The sequence below is a fragment of the Molothrus ater genome, chromosome 4 (genome assembly GCF_012460135.2).
Source record: "Molothrus ater isolate BHLD 08-10-18 breed brown headed cowbird chromosome 4, BPBGC_Mater_1.1, whole genome shotgun sequence".
Lineage (NCBI taxonomy): Eukaryota > Metazoa > Chordata > Aves > Passeriformes > Icteridae > Molothrus > Molothrus ater.
In genome coordinates, this window is record NC_050481.2 from 41,105,935 (window position 1) to 41,130,620 (window position 24,686).

The window sequence follows — 24,686 nt, forward strand, 5'->3', positions numbered from 1 at the left end:
CAAACAAAGATGTTACCCAGAGATCTTAGCCCAGCACTTTGGTGTCTTTCATGTGTGGATCCCCCCATTTTCAAACTCCTCACTTCATTAGCAGGGATAAAACTACTCCATCACATTTTTTAGTGACAACTGAGAGACTGGAACTGAAATGCCATCAACATGCTGCACTCAAAGCCATGAGGCCACTCTCAAACAACTTTTTCCTTCCACTGCTCCTTGACAATTTCAGAGAGCCAGAAACTACTGCTTTCTACAGTTTCAGTAGTACACTAAGCACCATTAGAAAAATATATCCAGAAAATGGTTGACCTAATTCCAACCCTTACATTTACATTTAAAGCTTTGAAGGAGGTGCCACAGGCTACGGTGCTTAATTTTATCTTCATTAGTTTGCAAGGATAATTTCTTTGGGGTTTAGAGACTAAGTGCAGAAATGAACTCCCTTTGAGCAGTGCTTCTTGGTTTTGGGAAAAGGCCAGCCTTAATTTCAAATTTTTTTTCTAAAAACAAGTCAGATTACCCTATCAGTGCTTACTGTTATGAATCTTGATAAACTGTTCTAGGATTGAGACTCAAGAAAAAATTGATTGTCATTCTTCTGAAATCCTGTAACATAGATAAAGCTTTTGCATCCACCTAGAGGTCATACAGCTGATAAATAAGTCCAGACCACTGCTAGTTAATTTCCTCCATTCAGCTTATACATACCATCTTGTGCATTTACACTTAGTTTTACCTGTTTGTCTCTACTAAAGACAAAATACAGCACTGTAGCTTCAAAATGAGACAACTCTGAACCCGAATCATAAAGAAGGTCCTTAGAAAACATTCAAGGTTGCACCTTTAAGCTACAGAATTAAGTTTTTTATTCTCAATAGTGACTGATTTCCAGTAAATAAAGAAGAAATACATCTCATGGACAGGCCCAGAATTTAGCCAAAAGGCTGTAATGCAAAAGGCCTAGGCCATAATTCATATTCTGTTCTCCTACCTGGGTTCTTGTTTGTTACATTATCACAGAATAGTAGACTCAGACACTAAAAATGCATTGCACAAACTCTTCATGGGTTTCTCATCATGTCACTTACCAAATTCTGCATACTTGCATTTGCTACAAGTGAAAAATGACACCTAAGAATGTATGAGGAGATATAATACCTTTAGGAACCTTAACCTATCAATTTAACAAGTGAGGCTTCAAAATAAATTTTCATTCAGATATCTAAGAATGATGGAAAAATCATATATATGTAAATAAAGCTGCTACTCTACAGAAAAACAACTCCCTATAGAAAAGATCTCTGTGCAGATTTATTCAATCATGCATGCCTCATGTGTTACTACTACAGCAAATTACCCAAAAGCAATTTCTCTGTTACTGAATAGACTCAATTCATCTACCAGTGCTTAACAAATATTTGATCCTAATTAAACTTAATGATTTTCTCTGCTTCTGAGATGGTGCTGCAGATCAACTCTTTTTTTAGAACAATACTTGATTTAAAAGCAAAATTCTGACAACCTGGTGTGAATTCTGTTCAAAGATGAGTTAACATGGAAAAACTGTGTCTTCTCTACCAAGAGATTCTAAAAGTGGAAAGCTGATTATTCAAACTATGTTGCTTCTCAGATAACTAAATTAGATACATTCCTGTCATCAAAAACTTCTGATAATGAAAAGCCACTCAGGACTCCAAAACCATTGGAAATCTATTAATACATAAAATAAATAGTCAACATATCCTGCACTTGATTACACATTTACAATTGAAGAGATAGCTTGTTATTTTAAGGTGTTTTACCAGTTTGTTTCCTTTAAATAAGGAAGAAAAGTTAGAGTCTGCATGTTTATTTTTGTGTTCACTTGAAATTTCAGTGTTCAGGGTATTAGGAGGTCATCTTTTGAAAGATTTCTACCACTGCATAAAAAACATTATGAATTTTCTTTAAAACTAGCACATTCAGCAACTTTTTTTGTTTGCTTGTTTGTTTTTTAAATTAAAAACCTTGTTCCAACTTTGTCAAAATTCACCTGTTATCCCTTAGGTGTAGGAAGGTTACCATTAGGAAGACAAAGCTCATTTAGCGAAGCCATGCACACAGGATTTAGGGTGTGTGCATGATTCTAGCACTGATTCTAGAGACAGCAGTGGGGAAGAGAATTCCAAGGTCTTTCTTCTGTCAAAGGAAATTTTAAGTTTTGAACATCTCCCATGGATGGCACTGGTGCCCTGAAGTGAAATATATTCCAAATAAAGTATTCTGTCATGTACAAAGCTAATTTCACAGTAATTCCTTTGTTGTCATTTTACACCTCACACTCAGGTTAAGAACTTCTCACTTTAAACAGCTACTGTTACCTCCCTCACTTAGGAGTACTCACAATTTTTCAGAGTGCAGAATGGATTTGTCTGTGCATAGCTTATTTACTAGTTATCAGAAAAAACAGAACTGCCACCTTATTTGACACTAACTGGTGGCCTCAGCACAGAAAGGATTTTCATGCTTGCCTAGACAAAAAGTCTCCCCTGAGATGTGCTCCATAGTTGTGTCATGCCAAGGGAAACTGAGCATGTGCTTCTGTGAATTCTGGTGTCGCCCAAGAAAACTTTTATTTTTGGGGACTCAGTCTCTTCCAAAAATGTCTATTTCACAGGTTTTCCTCCAGCCATGCAAGGAAGAATAGCAGAGGCAAACATTCCTCCCTCAAGCTGAGCCTATAAATGAAAATTAGAATTGAAATCACTTATGTAAAGTAATACTGGCAGGAGTGGGTGCTCAGAACTAGTTTAAACTAAACATTCTAAATTGTTTCATCAGACACCTGCAGGAATCCTAATTTATTTTAATGCATGCAATTTAGCAGTTGCAGAAACACTACATTTCAGCAGTATTGACAGGATCAGCTATTTAGGCCAAGGCAGTTAAAAACTTCAAAATAGAAATTTTATAAGGAATTAAAATGAAATACTGTATCCTCTACCTGGAGCTAACCTACTTTTTAATTTAGGGACAACTAGAATGTCTTTTCAAGCTTTGGGTAGATATTTCAAATTTAGGCAAAGTAGAAATTTTTAGGAGATACAGAAATGAGACTTCATGACACACAAACACTTGTGCATAAAGTGAGAAGAGATGGTAAGAGAGACTAAAGGCCAGAATCACTGCATTTACTTAAAGTTGAATAATTTCTTTTGGAAGTCCTATTTATGTGAGCAAAGCGTATGAGTACTTTCAAGGAGTGATTAAACCTATTCCAGATCAAATTTCCTTCTGACTGAGCTGCTGTTGACTCCATATGGAATCCCAATTCTGGCACATTAGTGAAGGGCCTAAAGTTCAGTGGGTCCAACCCAAGTCTTGTGGAAATACTGAATTTCAGATGTATTATTTTTAAAATGTTACTTCACAGGACTCTCAATCCCTTTCTAAGGAGCATCTTTGCTCATTGTAATGGTTTGAGTTACAGGTTTAGTGCTTTTGAAGCTCTGCTGTACATCTGCCCCAAGCCTGAATGCATATTATCATTATGACCTGACTTGAAGAGTTTACATTTCTTTGAAGTGTTAATGCAACAGGTTTCAAGTTTCTACATCACTTGAGTACTGCCAGGTTTCCAGCAGAATTTGAAGTCTTCACATTGGTTCTCTCCAGGAGCACCTGTACCTTTCTAAGTGAGAGTAAAAAATATTTAATGGTACCATCTACGTCACTATTTCATTTTCCTAGACAGACTGGTTTTTTATAACAATCTAAACAAGTGCATGGTTAGTTTTGCTGATAATCTTCTGACAGAAATGCTGAACATGGATAAATGTTAGGCTAGCTTGCATAGCATAGGAGAATCCACATGCATTTGCCTCCTTGTGCACAGGGAATAAGCTTGTTTTGTGCCTAAGCAGCTCGACTGCAACAGGAGTACACATATAAGATGTAGCTTTCAGAATTGTGAATTCTGTTAAGAACAAGAGCTCAACAACAACATAACCACCTAAATTCATACAGGAAGGTATTTTGCCAATAAATGGAAACAATCTGAAAATGTACTCTCTAATTAAAAGAAATTCATAAGGTAGAAGCTATTACAACATCAGTAGTGCTGCTGTTGACGCATGAAATGAGGTACTGAAATTAAAAAAGTAATGACTAATTATTTCTACTTACAAAACCAATATGAAGAAGGAAGGCATGTAATTAATTTTTAGCCTTTAGAGCACAGGAACTATCAAAAGATTAATCTAATTTTGTGAGACTTCTTTTAAGACAATGGCTGAGACCATCTCTTGGACAATAATCTAAGTGTTTAGAGGCCAAAACATATAAAAAAGAGGTCTTGCCCCTAGTATATTCACAACATGTCTATACAACAGAGTTCCAATTTTTCTTTTTTTTTTCCCAAAAGTGAAAATTAAAGCTAGTTTTCACTACACAAAAACCCCTCCAAAACTAGTAATGTGCAGATTGCACCGAGAAATCCCTAGTCTATTCCCTCTTGCCAGATACAGCTGAGATCCTGATGGGATACAAATAAATCATCATGGATACTGCTCTATGGAGAATTCACGGAACAAGCTAGAACAACAGTGGAGGAATTCTCTTTTCTTAGAATCCTTATGATCACAGAACTACTATGTTTGGAAAAGACCTCTGAGATTGTTGAGCCCAACCGTTAACCTCGTGCCACTGTGTTCATCACGAAACCATGACTGCAAGGGACACATTGACACATTTTCTGATTACTTCCAGGGATGGTGATTCTAACACTTCCCTGGGTAGCCTGTTCCAATGCCTGCCCACTCTTTCTGTAAAGAGTTTTTTTCTGATGACCAATCTTTAGTACCACATTAAATATTATCAACAGTGCCATCATCTTAAGTCTTTCACCTGCTTGCAGGACCTGACAGATTTCCTACTTATTGCATCCCAAGTTTCTGTACTCTCCAGGATTTAAGGCTGCAGCAACTATGATAGATATCAATAAGCAAATTCCATATGCAAAGTACAAGTTTTAGAAGTTCTATTATCAGTATCTGACATTAAAGATGATGTGTGAAATCAATATATGAAGATACTTTAATGTTTAATGAACAACACAAAGTACAGTAAAACTTGAGATGCACCCAATATAAGGGGTTATGAAAATTCTATATAAGCTATGAATATTTTATATTCTGGGAACACTCTTGATTTTTAAAATTCCAGTGCAAAATTATCAAAACAGTAATTTGCATCTGTTTGTTCTCCAGATTTTGCTGTATAGTAAAATTTAATTTGGGATTTGAAATGCACTACTATCTCTGTGGTTTTAAGCTCATATTTAACTGATTCTGCTTTTTAGGGTAGAAGGCAGGGGGATAAATTTTTTTTAAAGAAAGTAATGGCTAACCTTATGTCACATTAGTGAGCTATTCCTCAAGAAACTATACAGCTAAAGACCATTTTTGCATAAGTATTTTAGGATTTTATCCAAAATCCAGCTAAAATCTTGTTGTTAAGGAGGAGCATAAGAAAGTCACATTTATGATTAAACAGAAGCCTTTTAAATAACGTAGTACATACGGGCGTATATGGTTGCCTAGACAGAAGCAGAGATGGATACTTATCTCTGCTCAGGGGACTGGGAGAGCTGACAATCATCTGCTACCTGCTGTGATGAACACCCCATTGCTTACCACATGCCTACTAATTTTCCAAGTGCACTGATGTAAGATGACTGTCTAGACCAGGTTTTCTTCCATCATATTAGTTCACTCCGAGTTCACCTGAGCAGCTAAAAAAATGCACTTCATATTAAATAAAATCACTTTAATCACTCTTAATTTACAATTAGAGAATTAAAAACAGGGCACCTCAAGAGTATGGGAAGATATGATTTATTTAAGAGATTTCTCTACTTCAGTGTGCTTTTATTGGCTTTATGTAATCCTGTACCTCATGACTGCTTGGGTGCTGCTTGTACTGAGACAGAGAAAAAAAATGGTGTGTGTGGGCCATGCAGTGGTATGAAGGTAAAGTAAATCAGGCTATCTTTTAGTGATGACAGCTTATTTCTCCATATTTCATCCCTGTCTATTGAAGGATACCAACCAAGCTTTCTTCAGAGGGCAATGACAGGCAATATCTGAACCTGCCCGGGCCTTTGACAAGACTGATCTGTCACACATTAAAGCAGTCACAGGGAATGGCCCAGGAAGGCTGAGTTATCATTTGTTAATACCACTCTTATCTTCTGCTCTAAAAGTTAATGGCATGACTTGTTTAAAAATACTATTGGAATCTATTGGAAACCCAGAAAGCAGATTCTGTAAAACTGTACATCTCAGAGGAATCTTAAAATAAACACTCATGTCTACTCAATGTTATATTCAAAGGTAAGACTACTGGTCTGGAACTACTGGGGTATATTACATTTGAAGGCTGTGTACAAACCAGTCATTTTTCTCCATTTCCTACAAAGGCTACCAAAGACAAGTTACACAGTTCTAAAGTTGGTTCAGCTCAATCTGGGATCCTGCCTTCACCATGAAAGGTGCATCTCCTTTCCCTGTCATTTCTGCTTTCCCTGAGTAAGGTCCACTGATAACTTGACATGAGATAAATGAGAACTAATCCTGCAACTAGGATCAAAAAATAATGCCTGGTTTTGCATATACACTTTCAGTTAGGTAGGTTATATTGATTTAAACATTATATTGAAAATGTGAGCATAGTCGGCCTGCAGTTCATAAGGAATTCATGTGCAAGGTGCTTCAGACTAACAGTTCACTGCCTAATGTCCTTAACTGGTCCACTGAAAACAAGCAACTAGTCAGACAAGCTTCTCTGAGACCTCGTATCAGCTGCAAAACTAGTACCTCTGTCTAGGCCAGAAGAGTTAGCACACTAAGGAAGCTAAGGAATGACAACTGATTAACCACATTAGCTGCATTACATGGTGATCTAGCACTGAATAATTCTGAGTTTGTCTTAGTATTTCTAATTATACCATTTCCTGCCAGAACATTCTGTATTTTTTTAATACTATAATGTTTTGCAACTTGTAGTTTCAAACAAACAGTAACAAAAGATTTTGCTCTTAGCTGTATAATGTTTACATTGCTCTAGACACTAACATCAATAATATTCCTACTACTATACTATTTTGTAACAGCAAAAGGAGAAGATTAAGAAATGGCCACAAAGGTGAATGATGGTATTTAAATAAATTATGGCATTAGAAATAGGGACAAAATAAATTACCCATTCTCAGAAGAAAATGTCATTTCCAAAGAATGGTCTGTCCATTTGTAACAAACACTATGCTTTGTATCACAAGGGCAAAGCCCAAAAGAGTAACAACTGTTAAAATTATCTATTCAAAGTTAGTATTGATTTTAAATGTGTCATTGCTGCATTAAAGCTACTCCCAATCTCTAAAATACAGTAACATAAAATATAATAACTTACCATATAAGAGCCAATTTAAAAGGTAATTTGAAATTTACTTGCATTGTTAGCAGTACAGTATGAGTTCATGTACACTGCCTGGTCTAAACAGAACTAATTCCTCACAAGGACTATTTTAATTCCCAGTATTAAGCATCTGTCAATGTGAAAGGGAATACTGCTGAAAAAAAAATTTGTAATAGAGGGCCAGGCAGAAAAGAGGGATGTTACATCTGCAAGAATTTACACTGACAAAATCTACTTTGCAACAGCATCTCTATTCACCCAAGCTTTCCTGAAGCATGTGAAAAATTCCTTCAGATATAATATCTTGTCTACCACAAGGCTGAAATCCCTTTACTTTCAGAAAAGTAAATTCAGTCAAGACTGAAGCTGCCTTAGGGTTTGTGTTCATATAGAGTTAAATGCCCATTTGACAATCGCTGAACTATTTGCAACATTAAAAAAAAATGAGACAACTTCCTGCTTCCTTCCTTTCCTTCAATTAGGCTTTCCTCACACATAGCAAACTTCACCCTTTACACGTACTGATGGATTTATAGGAATGGCTATTGGTATTGCCATAAGGTGATGTGTGAGGATACACCTGCTTCCTGAGCACAGCAGCAGCTGCCACACCGCAGCCACTGAGGGAGCTGCCCTTCCCTCACCTTTGCAGAGCAGCTTGTAGCATCCCAGGGTTCTCCAAGACACAGCCCTGGAAAGCCACTCTGAAGCTTTCAAGCTCACAGGCAGAAAACATCAGCAGAGAAAAACAGATGACTGTACCAAAGGTCTTAATGAACCCTTAGAATTTCTCCACCCTTGCAAGCATTGAAATTGTATCCTAGGAAGTAATGAACAGAATGTTTGACTGTAGCATGACCTTGGTCTACCACATTTTTAAAAAGCTAGCAGTAACATTTCTGGTAAAATTCTTTATTAAAGCAGTATATTTTAGTGGGTTCCAAGAAAATGTTTTACTGGAATCTTAGTAGGCAGGCACGAACAATAACCATGTCCTCACTTGCAGCTGAATTGCAAAAAGCAATGTACTTGCAATCCAAAGACTGAAATTGTCACTGAACATTCAGCAATAGTGCTAAGAGAATATGACAAAGTCATCACTAAACTCAGGACACTCCAGACTGGAAATTTTATAGATGTAGTTTGACCTATCACAGCCCCTCAGCATGATCACAGACTAACTATAGAAGTTCCAATATGCATCTCCAATATAGATGAGAAAACACAAAATAGAGTTGAGTAAGAATATTTTAATAGTGAAAAAATTGCTCAAGTTCATAATTAGTTACAAAAACAATTTAGTAAAGTTTTTTAAAGTTTTATATTTCACCCTCGTGACTGATTTTCTATTTCCTCTATTTCTTTAGCTAGCCTATCTGTGGAATGATAAATATCATGCAAACAGCTGAGCCTTTACCACATGCACTCACAAAGTTATGCCTTGTTATGGCTCCAGCTAGTCAAGTTATTTTCAGCAAAGGTCATCAAGTTCTGAAATCCATTTGAAAGCAAGAAAAACAAAAAAATTAAGTTTTATATTTATCACAGCCATCAAGGCAGAATTATTCCAAAAAGACAAAATTTGATAAGCAACGAATTAAGTTTTAAGGTAACACTTTAACAGATTAAGTCTTAAGACTGAATTAAGTGTTAAGGTAATCCGCTACAGAGGGAAAAGATTTTTGTTGTTGTTACAGCTTGTTATTCTTTTCTCTTTCCATCAATTCATATCCATGGCTAAGTCAATGATATAATTCAGAAATCAGATAATTCTCATTCAGGTCATTATGGTCCCAAATAAGCCTATTTAAAAAAGCCAAAGACATCTGGTTCAAAAGGAGGTCTTTTGTACCACAGATTTTGAAGTATGACACATCAACTTAATTCTTTGTATTCTATCATTAACTGAGCATCTTCCAATTGAGTGCTAATCTAGTGTGAAGTTTTACCTAGTCACAATTAGTCAAACACCTTTCTTGCAAATATGCACTTGAATTCTGAAATATAATTATGCCTCATATACTGCCTAGGGAAAAAAAAAAAAAAGGTAAACCAACCAGTACTTATTCCACAAAAAAATGTTTGGAATGAAGTGCAAAACCAAAACCATCCTAGCGTCAATTGATAAATGTATCTTGGGCTGACCCTGTAGTGACAGAGAGATAGAGCTGGGTAAATGTCTTGCTCATTCCAGACATAGAAGAAGGCAGGCCAGACTGGAACATGCAAGGTTTCATCTCAGAAGATACTGCTTTGCCAGCAGAGAGCTGCCTGTGTCAAATGGACTAAAGCATTTCACTGACTTCACATAGACAAATTTCTGTGACTGAAAGCCATGTGTAAATATACCCTGCACAGAAGCTAGTCACAGTGACATTTACTGATGCCAGTGGGACAGGCGATGACACTTTGCCAATAAAATGGAGTAGCTGTCAGAGAAGTGACTGAAAGCCCAAGGTTTGACATGTCAGTAGCACAGCTGTATCTGAAGGCCAAACCAACTACCGCTGTCTTAACTCAGTGGTCTTACACTGAACTTGGAGGTTTTTTTCTTTATTTCACTTGCCCACAGCAGGACAGTGATTTGCATGGTTACACTAGCAATCTTGGCATGGAGTTTTAGCACGGATGGGTAGACAGAGCTTGTAGCAGTGAACAGACAAGTATTCTGCAAGTGCAGAGCTGTCTGTGACAGTTCAAAGGCTCAGACACATACACAAATCTTTTAAAACCTTAAGAATATGAACAACCTTTGTCCAGGCCACTCTGCTTTGTCAGATAATTGACAGACAAGTTAGTAAACTCAATTAAAAAACATGTTGTAATAAGTAGTGCAAGCAGCTGACTCAAAGGTCTTTCAAACTTACTCTGTTGTGTTTGCTGGCCTATAAACAACTTCCTCAAAGGAGCCCAGATTTCAACTGGAAACAGCTCTCCAACTCTAAACTAACATTCTGGTCAAGCACTTAAATATTACTGCTAAGAGTAGAACAGACTGCAAGTATTAGAACATTACTGTCACACTATTACTTTTCATTCTACCTGTTCCTAGAGAATATAAAGACCTGAAAATTTAACAAAAGCATGCTCCTTACCTATGTCATATAATGGTATTTTCAGTCTGAAGTAAGCTGAATGGTTTTGTTCAAATTCTGATTAGAAGTCAGCACTCTGTTGATTTCAGCTGTTCTACCCATTCCTTATTAATAAAATATGTATTTTAATACTTATAAAAAAAATGTAACTTTTCTTGATGGATCATTTGGTTTTACAACCAAACACTTGGCACACCTCACTGCAGAAATCTAAGCACTCTAAGTCACTTGGATGAGACTTCCTAGATTCCAGGAAGACAGATCAACACCATGCTGACCTGCCGCCTGTCACTTAAGTGTTCTTCTAGAAAATCACCATGCAGTCAGCTGCTACAAAGCAAGAAACTGTACAATTATTTCCAAGCCACTGGATTTATGCTTATCTATTTACATAAAAGAGGGAAATCCAGATAGGGGTGGAGAGGTCAGTGTATAGCAATCTTTGCACCAGCATACACAAACTACAGAGGACCTAAAGGTCAAAATAATTCAGACAGCCCATTTATGCCTTTTAGGATTCAGATGTTTGCCTAGATATGCTTTTCAGCCTTTTAATTCCAAAGATTTGGGGTTTGTTGGGGTTTTATTAATTTGGTTAGTCTTTGGATTTGTTTTTAAAAATGGTATTTGATAACAGTGCTTTTCAGAAATTTGGCCCTCAAGTCAAAACTGAATTTCAGTTCAAACAGTAGATTAAACTGTACATCTGATCAATTTTAATAAAGAATCTTTCCTTTAATGCACAGCCATTACTCCAAAATGTTTTGTGTGAACATATTATTGAGGTATCAATAAGAAGTGGTGATACAGCTTTTAACATCCAGCTGTTGCATTGCAGGTAGGCTTTTAGGAGCCTGCCTGCAGGTGAAGTCAAGACACACTTTAAGGAAGATTGTTCAAAAACTTTCAACACTAGCTTAATTCTGCTTACAGAAGTTTAAGATAATTTTAAAACACTGTTTCTGTCACAGTAAAAAGCAGAATCTTTCAGTACATTAGAATGTCCCCAGACTTTAAGCTATAACATCTAAATTTCTAGTTTAAAGCACACATATTTCATATCCTTGCTTTTAACCAAGTCTTACCTGAGTTTTATTCTCACTTTTAAACTATTACTTTGGGCCTGCGCTGTAACATTCCTAAAATCAGCCATCAGGTTCCCTTTTCAGCACTGGAAAGCTCTGTGCAGGACCCAGAAGGGAAGTAGGAACCAAAAGGTGATTTTACACATTTGTAAGAGCAAGTTCCAAGTGCCTTTATTTGACTAACCATCGCTGTGGAAAGATTAACTAGCTAATTCTATATATTGAAGGCTATGAATACTCTTGAAAAATTCCAACCACTGGTCAGAACTTGACTGTTCTGAAAGACTAAATCTTATCAAGACAGACAACTCGTTCTCCAGATCAACCGTCCCTTTACATGAGCAACACAGCTTACCTTCCCATTTGTACCTCCTCTGCTTCCTTCCCTCCCAGGAATTAAATAAGACACTAGGACATTGTTAGATACATAAACTGTTTATATCTGTGGATCTTATTTCAACCTCTTTTGACTTCAGAAAAGAAATCTACTGCTTTCCAGGAGGCCCAGACGCCTCACAGAGATTCAGGGTCACACATACAGCTCTGCTGCACTCAGCTGCACCTCATGCCTTAGCTCACTAGATCCATCAAGATAAATCACACAAGCGAGTGAATCCTATGCAGGTGCCTCAAGGAGCAGTTTCAAAGTCAAGAGGCTCCTCACATGGCAACTTGGTGCTTGGACTTTCAGCTTCAAAAGGCTGGAGCTGATACTGCCTTTTTCACCTGTTCTTTTTGCACAGACTAGTAAAGATACACATGCTAAAAGTCTCCTTTGCACCAGGACAGTTCCTTTCTAAATGAATTTGTACTAAATGAGTGTTACAGGGAACCTTTCTGGGAAGCAAGTCATTAGCAGTCTCAAGTGTGGAAGGAGCTGGGGTGCCCAAGTCATGCCCAGCACTAAAGATGACACAGGATCAAACATTCTAACAGCATTAAACATTTAGGGACATATATCACTAAGGAAACATACCAATTCTTGAGACACTAATATTATGGAGACAAATGCAGTCTTACAAGTATAAACAGATAATGCCTTATGTGAGCCACTTGAAAACAGATTAAAGCATACTTATTAGATTACTTAGAGAAGAGAAAGTGCTTAAAAGTATGCTTTTCTAAATAAAGTACAACCACACAAGTGGAGGGATTTTGGACCAGATGACCTCACTGTGCTTCCTTCCAACCTTACCCACTCTGTGGTTCTGTGGCTAAAAAGGTGAATTCTCTGCCATGATATGCAACTTTATTCCTAAACCAGTACTTTTCTAACTTATACAAAAATTAGAATCAAATGAAACTCAAGGCTTGGAGCAGAAGTGAAAATTATTCATTGTTTCATATGCAAAAGTACCTGCTTTTCACTTGCAACTATTATTTTTTTTTTAAGATGGAAAATTAATACTTCTGAAGTTGCAGAACATGGAAAATGTTTATCTAAAAGACAGTGGTTTTCTTAAAAAAGTTAAGCAACCAAAAGCTTAGACATTATAGTTAAAATTACTAATTCTTACAGAAGATGCTGACTACTGTACTTGAATATTAATAAAGTGATTAATTTTACTCTCTTCCCCCAAACCACAGATTAATGATGATGAGCAGAGGCTACTGTGAGAAGCTGGGAATCCTGCCAGCTCCAGTTTCATTTGGATCAATCGAAAGGTTAAGCACAGCCAAAGCTCCAAAGCCAACAAAGAGGCATTGCAATTTTGCACTGCTGCAGACACGAGATAACCAGGATGCCATAAAAATTGCAGCCCTCTATAGCAGCTGGTTACATACAGAATCACATCACAAACTTTTTCCAGAGCTATGTGTTGCTATCTGAAAATACCACATGGCCAGGTAGTCCAGTGCAGACACAGCTCATAGATGTCACATATGAATGTTCTCAGCATCTCCATTTTGGTATATCCCCAGTCTGCAGTTAATGTGAGGAAGAGATGACTGCACCACGGCCTTTTACTCAGATTCATTTACTTTATCACCAGTTCTCAATTTCAAGTTTTCAAAACACCTTTTTCTTCTCCAGCATTGTCACATATTAAATCCATACCGTTTCACCACATTACTATGCTCTGCTGTAATGCTTAGATCATAAATGAAAATCCCATACAGAACAGTTCCCATAAAGCTCCACTGCCTTCAGAATGAACAGAAGACCACACCATGGAAGTAACATCATGACGGAACAGCACATTAAGCTAAGGTCTTTCTCAGCACAAAGCTTTTAACAAGAAATCTAAGTTACCATGATCCTCTGTTTCTCAAGGTAACAGTTCAGTAATATGATATTTTGTTTGGATAACACTTATTTTGGCAAAAAGAAAATATTTTCTGAGACACTTTGATAAAATAATTCCATCATAAAATGCTGATAGATATAACTGCCTCCTACCCTTCTATTCAAGCTCACAAAGACACTAAGGAGGGAACACAGTTGTGTAACCAAACTGCACTAACTGAGCCTTTTTTTTTACATACACAAAAAGTTATAAACAATGGTGTTAGGCCATCCCAGATTTAATGGGTTCCTTGGGACCATTAAATTAAGTAAAATGAAAAATTCAAATAAGAAAGTTGTTGGCTTTTTTTTCAGTGTATTTTGACATCCCTTTTGGGAAGTGAACAAAGACACATTGTCAAAAGCAGAAACGTGCACAAAATGTTACCATTTGTTCCCCATGAATGCTAAGGTATACTTATTCAAGGAAAGGAATTCCACCGCTCTCTTGAGATTTTCTCTCTTATGTTCAATTTTGTGCCAAGTTCACTCAGCTAAAGTTTGGGATGTGCTAGCGTGCCAGATACAAGTTCCTCTAAGTCAGCCCTACTATTCACTCAAAAATTGCAAGCAAAATATACAGTAAATTCAAACTTACATGAATTAAGAAATTACCATTAGCAGACCATCACTGGTCCTTACTTTGAACAGTTCAAGCAGTGTTTTTAATTGAAAATAATTGGTATATATTTTTTTGTCTATTATCCAGCATATTTATGTGTAATTTCTCCTCCAGCTATGTCTTCGGACATATTAAGCGATCACATATTTCTAAATTTCTCAAAGAGTAATTGCAGCATGGCCTCTGAGGTGTCTTAAGTTCCTTCAGAAGCTTCAGCTTTTTGAGAAGTAATTCTCAGGTGAAAAACTCCTTTAATATGAAAACCATCAATGTAAGACAAGTAAGATATTTTTTATGGAATCTAGACATCCATTCCAGCTTTTCTCTTTTTATCCAAAAATAAGATGGAAAACTTCTTACTAAAAGTTAAATTAATTAGAAAGCCTCCAAGCAGTTTCTATGCAAGAATGTTGATCCGTTTTGTTTGGTTTTTTTCTATGAAAAGATAACTATTGCTTTGCATTAAATATAATACTTATTTTAAATATGACATTCGGTTTTCAACATATTTTTGGAAATAAACTGATGCCAGGGCTATAGCAAAGCCTGCAAAATGAGCTGTGCAGAGCCAGGGCATGCAGTATGTAAGTACACAGTAACTGTGGTAAGCCAAAGCATTGCAGCATAAGTGATCAGATGGACTGGGTATATATAGGGTGCCATCTAATGCCAGCCAACTGCTTAGAAAAACCTCAGCACAGAGAAAAACATTTTCTGCTCTTCCAAGAATTTCTTCATTTTATTGCAATAAAGAATAAAAATAGAAGGTAGAGGACAAACTTACTTTTGTTTGGGTCAAACTCAGTTAATACTTCATAATCAAAGGAAAAAAAATGTTTCAAGCTGTACAATCAAAACCCAGGGAAGCTATTATACATAAATAGAACTGTTACAGAATTATATGATCAATTAAAGACTACTGATAAGTATGATGACTGTCCCATGAAATAGGCACATCACCAAGAAAAATAAAGCATTGTACTTAATAACATCAATCTACTTTATCTAGAAGAGGTGAAACCAAAAATCAATGAGACATGAATGAATGTTGGGAAAGTTTATTTTTAAACTCTGACTTGACACTGAATATACTTTGCAATACACATTCTTACATTACTTTATTAAATGCAGAACATTCAAACAGGTAAATCTAGGACAGAATAATCACCACTTTTGCTTTAAAACATTTAATGCCTTCATTATAGCAAAATTAGAACAAAGCACTAGATAAATGATTAGTATACCAAAGTGCCATACAGAATAGATACTAATAGATACTATTCTGAAGTTTGTAAAAGCAGCTCAGAAATGCCTTTGGAGCTTGATCTTTGTACTTCATATACAGAATGCACCAGTACTACCAGGAAGCCAAAGCTGGTTTTCTCTGAACACTAATTAGAAACTCAGAAATGCAAGTCATAAGGGTGGGAAAAAAGACAAATCCTTAAGAAAAGTATGACTTACCAGACGGACGAGTTTAGCTCTGTCTCAAATGCAGCAGAAGAAAGAAATTTCTGTGTATATAGACCTTGTTTATTTAGCCCTTTATGAAGGTTTCTCTCAAGAAATTAACTTAACTCACGTGCAAGAGTCTGCAAAAGAGAAAGAGAAAGAGTCTAAGCTGCTGGCTTTTTTTTCCCTAAGAACATTTGAGCTATTTTCAGCAGTAATGGGCTTGCCTACTATCGAAATGAAAATGTACTACAGCACAAGCAGCTTCCCAACCCAAGCTAAAAAAATCAGGAAATCCATAGCAAAAAAAAAACTTTGTTCATTGTCCAATTTCTTATTTAAAGAAACAGAAGGAGCGGGAAACAACCACTGTTGATGAAAAGAACCAAACCAAGCTACTGTTAAAAGGAGATCAGGGACCTTGAAGATTATAACTTTTAGCTTGGACAATGAACCACCAGGGATATTTTTCAATGTGAAGAACACTTTTTGAGTTTGGTTATCTCTGAAGATATTTTGCCTTCTCTACACAGCATTTCATCTGAGATGGGAGTAATTCTATTTGCATTAAAGTCCATCATATCTGACACATCCAAGGACAGGACAAATCAGTATACCAAGACTGAAGGCAGGAGTTTGTTTCTAGTCTGCATCTCAAGTTTCCACTTTCAGCAACAGTACTATTCTGCAAGCCTAGTGACCTGAAGCTGCTGGAATTCCATTTTTTGACCAGGGCATTCACTGACATGATAAATATCTTCCTGTCCTCCTCTGTCATGTTGCAAACCAACCAACTTACCATCCCATAATGTAAAAATACTGGAAAACAGAAAGTATAAATACAAAGTAATGACTCTAAGAAAAGACCCTGAACAGCTTCACAGGTACATAAAAGCTAATTACTTTGAAGTTTAAGAAAACACAGATAAACTGAGTCAGTGAAAAATTATCACTGTTTAATTTTTTGCAGCCTCTTCTGGTAGAGGAGAAAGCTTCCATCATATCCCTCTCTATAACTTCCCTCTGTATATCTCAGCAATTCTTGGTTTTGCTTCCTCAGAAAAAGTTCTCAAACATCACCACACTGTTAGGTACGGCCACTGAAAAATTTTGTTATTTTTGTTCAAGGAAAAGTTATGAGACTTACTTTCACAGCTCAAAACCTAAAACAGGCTGGTGTGGTAAGATTGCAAAATGTTTCAATATCTGCTACATTTCCAGTCACATCTACTTAAGCACAATCATTTGATAACCTTTTAGAACACCTTAATTTCTGATTTATTCATGAACAGTAGCTGTTTGGAAGTTATATGGACACATGAAACAGGATGCCAGACACAAGCTATTTATTAAACTGTTAAATGAGTAAATCAATGCTCATTGTTATAAACAAACATGAAAAGCACATTTTCTCCTGAAGACCTGCATAAAAATCGTTAGCTATAGAACACTTAAAACAATAATGGAAAAAGCTGCTAAATGTAAAAATATAGCACAAATTCCTTCTGTCTTAGCTCAAAGGCATCCTTTCCATTTGATCTCAGCTATTCTTAGTGTTACAGCAGTTAAAATAAACTACAACAAAATCCACAAACTCTAAATACCAACCTGTTAAATTAATCATTATTGCTACTTCATTCCTGATGTCCAGTTTAAGACCATCATTTTACCACAAAACTAGTCCAGCAAAGATAAAAAGCTCAGTTTAGATTTGAGATTCATGAACAAAGATATTCAAGGACTCCAATAGCTTAAATTTCAGATAATGTGTGAGTTATAGCCAGCTTGAGAGCTGTAATGCCAAGTGGAACAAGCAGTATAGTTTGTAAATAAGCAAGACCTGTATCTAGCAGACCACTAGTGTCAGATTCTACATTACCTTGCCATCCATAATGCTTTCATCTGGTGGCTACAAGCTAAATCAATAAATATCCACATGCTGAATACTAATACTGCACAAGTACAAAACTAGAAGTATGTGTTAAAGTCATTATTGGCAGTATCAATTTACTACTGACACAATTTAATACACAACACTTGGCAGCTCAGCATTTCTTTTCAGAGGCACCTTCTCAGAAGACAGATTTCCCTTAGCTGCGTCACCATCAGCAATTAACCTATCTTGGTACCTTGTTTCTTCACACACTCTCTGCAACTGTACTTGTGTAAATAAATGACAGTTTACATATTAGTATTTATAGCATTTACTAAACATGATATAAGCACTGTTTCAATATATACTAAGGTGCTTTAGCTACTGCATACCAATCAGATCATCTTTTATCCGCAGGAAACATGAGATGTCAGAAATATCACATATATCATCTAGGTCTCAAAGATAAATGTACATGTATGTTTATTAGTAAAACAGACAAATATGTCACTACTACCAAGACTGTCACCTTATGCTTTTAAGGGACTGACAAAAATCTCTTTCATTTTATGGCTATTAGCAATACTAAAATTAACAATATAATTTCTTTAGTGACACACTCCAGTGTGATTTAATAAATTTTTAGCAAAACTGATTAGAACTCAAACATGACCAAGAAGTGTACAGCTCTGCTGCTGCTGTAGGTACTTGGTGCAAGCCTCCAGGACCTCTGTAGCCAGACACTATAGGGCAGACACTACAGAAATTTCCATAAACCAGAGGAAACAATCTTGATTGGTAAGAGATCCAGAAGGTTGCTCAAAATACTGAAAGAAAATTTGCATACCTATTTCACTGCACAGATTCACATAAAGGAAATCTTTATTTTTCTAAGCCTAGCCTTTCAAACACAGTTGAGTCACTGAAGTCACTGCTTACAGCTTCATATGGAAGGGCTGAATGAGAATAATCCTTTTGAGAAGTGTCCCTGTGCATTTCAAGATATGCAGGTGAACACTGCACAGCCACGTGTAATGACTCCTTTTCCTTGTATTATTCTACACATGAATCTATTAATATACTTTAAGATTGCTGGAATACCTTTGAGTAGTACGACAGTATGTCTAAATGAATTGCATGTTACCTGCCTCAGGAAGAAGCGAGGAGTATGGATATGATTTCTTTAATTTTTTTTTTTATTTCCAAATAAAATTTGAATTTCATCTGAACTATGACAGGTAACATAAAATGAATTTAATATTAGAGAATGGAAGCAACATGGATGTAACTCTGTTTTCAGAAGTCTCCCTTGAGAGTGTTCATTCATAGAACTGATCATCTCAATCTCTGAAATGAGTATTTTTTAGAGTGCAGGAAAAAACGAAATCTACAGAAGGAAAGCTATGAATCACATGCTTTGTCCTGGACTTCACCTAGCCTCAAAAGTGGCTAGGTTCCTTTAGACATACAGGAACTTGAAGGATCTTACAAATAAGATTTATTTTTCAATGTCACGTGTGTTTTCAGTAGCCTCCACTGCTGAAAAGCAATGGAGCTATGAAGAAGGGTGGCCATGCTCCTGGACAGGATGGAATACCTTGCTACACAGAGGTCATATACAACATTATTTGTGGTTAATCTTGCATAACGTAACATAAGTAAAAATGCACAAACGTGTTAACTGAACTTAGTGCCAGGGATGCCTATACTCAAACAAGCATCAAAGCAGCTTTCTGAATTTGTCACAGAAGTGTTCTACAGATAATTCATGCATTTGAAAGACAGGGATCAAGATAGCAAGTAGAAAGAATCACACTCTCACGTTATTAGCATGAACTGGTCTGCAAAATAGCATATGGTTCACAAAGCATTGGCTCTGCTGTTGCTCTGCAGAACAGCAGACCTGCATTCTCTTTAAGAGACCAAGTGTCTTTAGCTATATTGAGGTCTCATTTTTGACTTCAGATTTATGTTAGACTGAAACCCTAGCCATTTTTTGTAAGTCATTTTACAGTTATAATAAGCAGCTATGTTATAATTTTTAATATGTTTAATAACACCATTATATCACACAGAATCCACTAAAAATTATTATTATACCTTTAAACCAGCACCAAATAACTACATTAAAACATAAGGATACTCTCAAGTTTGAAGTGAAATCACAGATATTTAACACCCTCCAACTATTGAAAGCACATTATCTAAATATTTAAATGCTCTTAGTCACCTGTTAGAAACAATTCCAATACTTTAGCCAGTTCCATATAACTGGGTGCAAACCATGTAACTGCTCTCATAATGATGTGAAAAATGACTACAGCCACTACAGCTATCATTCTGAAACTGGACCAACAGGGTAATATGCCTGCCTACTTTGTTAGTAAAACTAACTTCCTCTGTTCCAAGAGCAAACAGTTAAAAATGAACAGGAAAATAAATATGAGAAGGCCTTTTCAGGAAACGGGGAACAGGAGCTTATTGTTAATCTCACTCTTAATATATATTGTTAAGCCATTGTTTCAAGAACTTGGTACAAAGTTCTTTGTCCTTCAGGTCTGTTTTTTGCTAGACTGTGCTTAACTCTTGTGTAAGACTGTGGTTGTTTTTTGGGAGGCTGCTGGGGGCATTACAGAGTGGAGTTTTCCTAAAGGCCTAAACCTCAGAAATGTAAACAAGCTAGGACTCTCAATCTGTGATTTACTAATGCAAGTAACAGGGTCTTTTGAGCCCAAACGAAAAGGGGCAGTTTCTAAAATACCCATTTTATAAATATATATATACCCAAATTTCTAAGCATCTGTATATCTTTTAAAAGTTAGCTAAAATTTTCCTCCTGAACCAAGCAAGAAAAACCTTGCCTTAATGAAACGACTGTGGTGACCACTGTCCTGTGCAACCTTGTGTTTTATCAATCTTAAATCTGAGGCACAAGTATGCAAATGACGTTCTCAGGTTTTTTCCACTCCTTAGCAAAACCATGGAAGATGATGTTATGCCACCACATTATTTTTAAAACCACTGTACTGATGGACATTAGAACATCTGCCACGGATATGGAAAACCTGGATTAAACTTCCAGCAGGATTTGCAGTCACATCTCCCACTTCCGTGACACAATCCCAAGCCTCATGCTATTGTCTGGTCTTTTGAGGACATTGGTCCTCTTTCACAGAGTAATCACATACTTCATGTGGCTCACAGAGCAAGAATTGTGAGTCATAAGCTTAAGAAAGGAAAAACTTACCTAGAAAAAGGAAAGTTTGAGCAACTGTTACTCTGAAATATTTACAGCCGAGCAATATACTCTGAAACATAAACACCTTCCCAAAGTTATCTATGGATAAAACTGTGCTCACTTCTCAAGGGAGAACTGCCACCACGAGGCTCTGGGGCCATGATCCTGTGTGCAGCTGGCACTCTCAAGCTGCTGGTCCATGTAAGGAAAAAAGAAATCCACAGAAGTAACACAAGTCCCAAATCCTTCCTTCCGCTTCACAAAGACTTACGTTACAGAGCACACACGGCCTAACACCATTCTGCTTTTTCTTAAACCACCAGATTATGGCCAGGCCAGCTTTACACCTCCACACTCTGTACTGAGCTTCTATTCCAATTACCAGGACTAAATCCACAAAGGAATTTAGGCTTCTCAATAATTAACACAATGGTTTTCTGCCAGTTTGCTAAGCTGCCAGGCTAGTAATGAAAAAACAAGGGACCTATATGGAAAAACAGTCCTTATTTTTACCAATTAAGTAATTTTAATGTTTTCTGCTACTCACAGCATAGAAGGTAGGAAACAGCTGAACTGTTGCAGCAGAAGCTTTCAGGCACTGAACCCTAGGGTGAGCATTTGCCACCTCCATTGAGTACAAAACCTCTCACTACAAGGCAAGCAACAGTGTAGAGAACCATCTTTCCATCAGTGGTCCTTTAGTCAGTTTATTCATTTTACTATTATGATCCATCAACTGAAAACACACCTTAATGAGATAGTTCTTCAGCATTTTAGAATACAAAGTAATACTACCAGAGTCTAGTATTTTTATGATATCTCTTTCTTTTTACCCCCATTAGTCAGATTTCAAAGGCAATATTTGGTTTTCAGCAACCCAACATTTGTATTTATGTTTCCTACCTCTAATGGCAGCATACAATATTGACATAATAGAAACAGCTGAAGTCAGACAAAGCTCACCAAGACACAATTGCTTTGGCAAACTCTTTGCTGCTCACAGTTTCACATACTCATGACAACTATCAGTCCTTCAGGCTGCAAAGAAGGTAGTTGCTTCAAGAGCCCAGGTACACGACACCAGCAGACTGAACCTACTTGCAGCTACACTGCCTCCACCTTTGTCCACCTTCATGTTGCTTATCAGCAAGAAAAGATGCTGCCAAAATGCCTGAGCCTACCAAGCCTGTTCCTGCTCCCTACAAAAAAATCTGCTTTCTGCAGTATGATGTAGCACACAACAGGAAGCTCCTAAAACAGAAAACTGACCCCTTCCTGTTCAAATCTCTTTGTTCCTGAAGATCATAATTTCCCCAAAGATTGACAAATCCTCATACAGTAGCTTGGAGGGAAAGGAACTCCAGGAAAGGTTTCCAGGAAGTTATACAGCTCCCAAAAGCAAAGTTAAAGCACGAAACCAACACCTGCCAGTGGGAATGGCTCAGGAAATCAGTGCTGATCTTGTGTTTGTTTTGTCTTCTTGTTAACAGAGGCACATGATAATGGAGTCATCTATCATGTACTGCTTCAGCTAAGTGAAAATGAGAGCTCTTTCACAGTTTTTGTTTGCTGTTTGTGTTCTTTACAGGACTATTAATTGCAGAACAGGCTATTAGTTTGAAACATTTGTTTGAACTATATTCATGTTTTTCCTAGCTCAGGAAAGTCAATTTGATATTTGCTGTACTCAAGGCAATGCAGGATGTTACAGCGGTGCTGCCAGTTAATTGCTCTGTGTTGAATTATCTGTAGGTCAGAACTAATTTTCCAGCTAACAGAATTTACCCTCATTTAAGTGGCAAATAACAGAGACAAGAAGAGCATAGTCACCATGGGTGACATTACTTTAAGGATTTTTAGAAATTTCTAATTCTTCTCCACCAGTAATCTTCCACTGCTGATCAGTGAATATCAGTAATAGAGAATTCAAAACTGCAGCCATATTTTCCACTGCAAACTTTCTCCCTGAATGGAAAAATTCTTCCACAAGGAAGGGTGTCTACAGACACAACTCTAAAATAAGACTTTTTGCTATCTCTGTTTTTAGTAGCCAGTATGACTACACATTTTATGAGATGCAGTGTATACTCCTTAGGAAAATTAGGCCATTAATGAGACCCCAATTCATATGACAAAGGCCAGTGCCACCCAGGAAGGTGGAGAGAAAAGATCCTTAAAAATATTCTTAAACAGCAACAAACTGAAAGCTGGAACAACATGATGTACATATTTTGCACATTGGGTGGAGGAAGGAGCACCTGACATACCATAAATGTAAGGTGGCTGAAGTTGCACAAAAGAAGGTTGGGAGAGGGGTTCTGAAGATAGATGAGAACTAGAAGTCAAGAGTAACATAATCTGAAGTAGATGTCCTATTTTGTATCCATGAAGTTTTACACCTATTAGGTAGTTTCCTCTCTTTGAAAAATAAATACTTGGAAAGGTGGATTTCCCTTCCTAGAAATTGTTTACTTCCTCAGAACTTTAACATCCTCTGTTTTTCAAATTCCTCTGCCTATTAGTAATAACAGCTCAAAAGACCCTTCTTTCCCCTCAATGCTGTTTACTGTTCATCAGCTTGATGAAATGACTGTTCAAACCAGAAAATTTTATTTTTAACCCTTAAACAATGATCACTACAAGCAACAATAGAGTTGTGCACATTTGCACTTAAAAAAAAAAAACAACTGAAGGATGAAGTCAGTGACTTTTGGTATCCTCTGCTTCAAAAGCGGCTTGAAAACTTAACATAAATGGAAAAACAAAATTGAAAACTTGAAAGATAAATTTTTTCTACAAAATTTATACAGAATAGCTAATCACACAGTTTTCTATCTTACTTCCCAAAAGAGATGGTAGAGATAAAATAGTTGTCAAGTTACAGCCTTGTATAAAGCACATCAAAAGCAGACAGCAGACGTGTCTTAGCAGAAGTTTAATTATTACAAATTTAGTGTCCAAAAACACATCAAACTGCTTGTGTTCTGTTTGCCCCTGCCTTCTGCTTTGAACCCATTCACTTAAAATTTAAGCTCAGGCACATTTGATTCCTGCAGCAATTAAACAAATTGCTCATGAGGAGAACATTGGAAAAGCATTTGATGATATTTTTTGTCAGCCTTTAAATTCTGATCAGCAGGGTGAAAAAAAATCACATGTGAGTGACAGTTATCTGAAGACTAGAGTTTGAAACCAGAGGGCAACAACAGAGGGGGGAAATCACTAATAGTTTTACACGGTGTCTGTACAGCTTTTGGTTATTTATAACAAAATCAGCTTATGATAGATGGGTGGCATGAACTAGAAACATGTGAGTTAAGATCAAAGTCTAAACTGTCCAGAAGTTGAGCAGTTCAAATCATTTTAATAGTGCTTTCAAAAAGAGAAATAACATTGAAACTTAAAAAAAAAATCATCAAATCTCTATGTTAACTTTTATGTGATCCACACCTAAAAAAGTCAACACACAAAATCTTTTTATGATGCAGCATTGAAACATTGCTGCCTTTGGAATGACAACACAAAGACATCTCTATTTCCTGATTCCTCCTCTTCATGAAACTTAGTGACCACTTAGCCTGG

At 36.6% G+C, this 24,686-nt stretch overlaps 1 protein-coding gene across 13 annotated transcripts in view; it reads right to left on the reverse strand.

The window, feature by feature from the left end:
• The window catches only part of SORBS2 (sorbin and SH3 domain containing 2), a 145,061-nt gene that overhangs the window by 110,160 nt on the left and 10,215 nt on the right, over positions 1-24,686 (reverse strand). For all 13 annotated transcript variants that reach the window (XM_054514693.1, XM_054514689.1, XM_054514694.1 and 10 more), the window contains exon 2: positions 16,006-16,133. The gene's annotated coding sequence lies outside the window, so the exon portion shown is untranslated. The remainder of the gene's footprint in view (positions 1-16,005; positions 16,134-24,686) is intronic.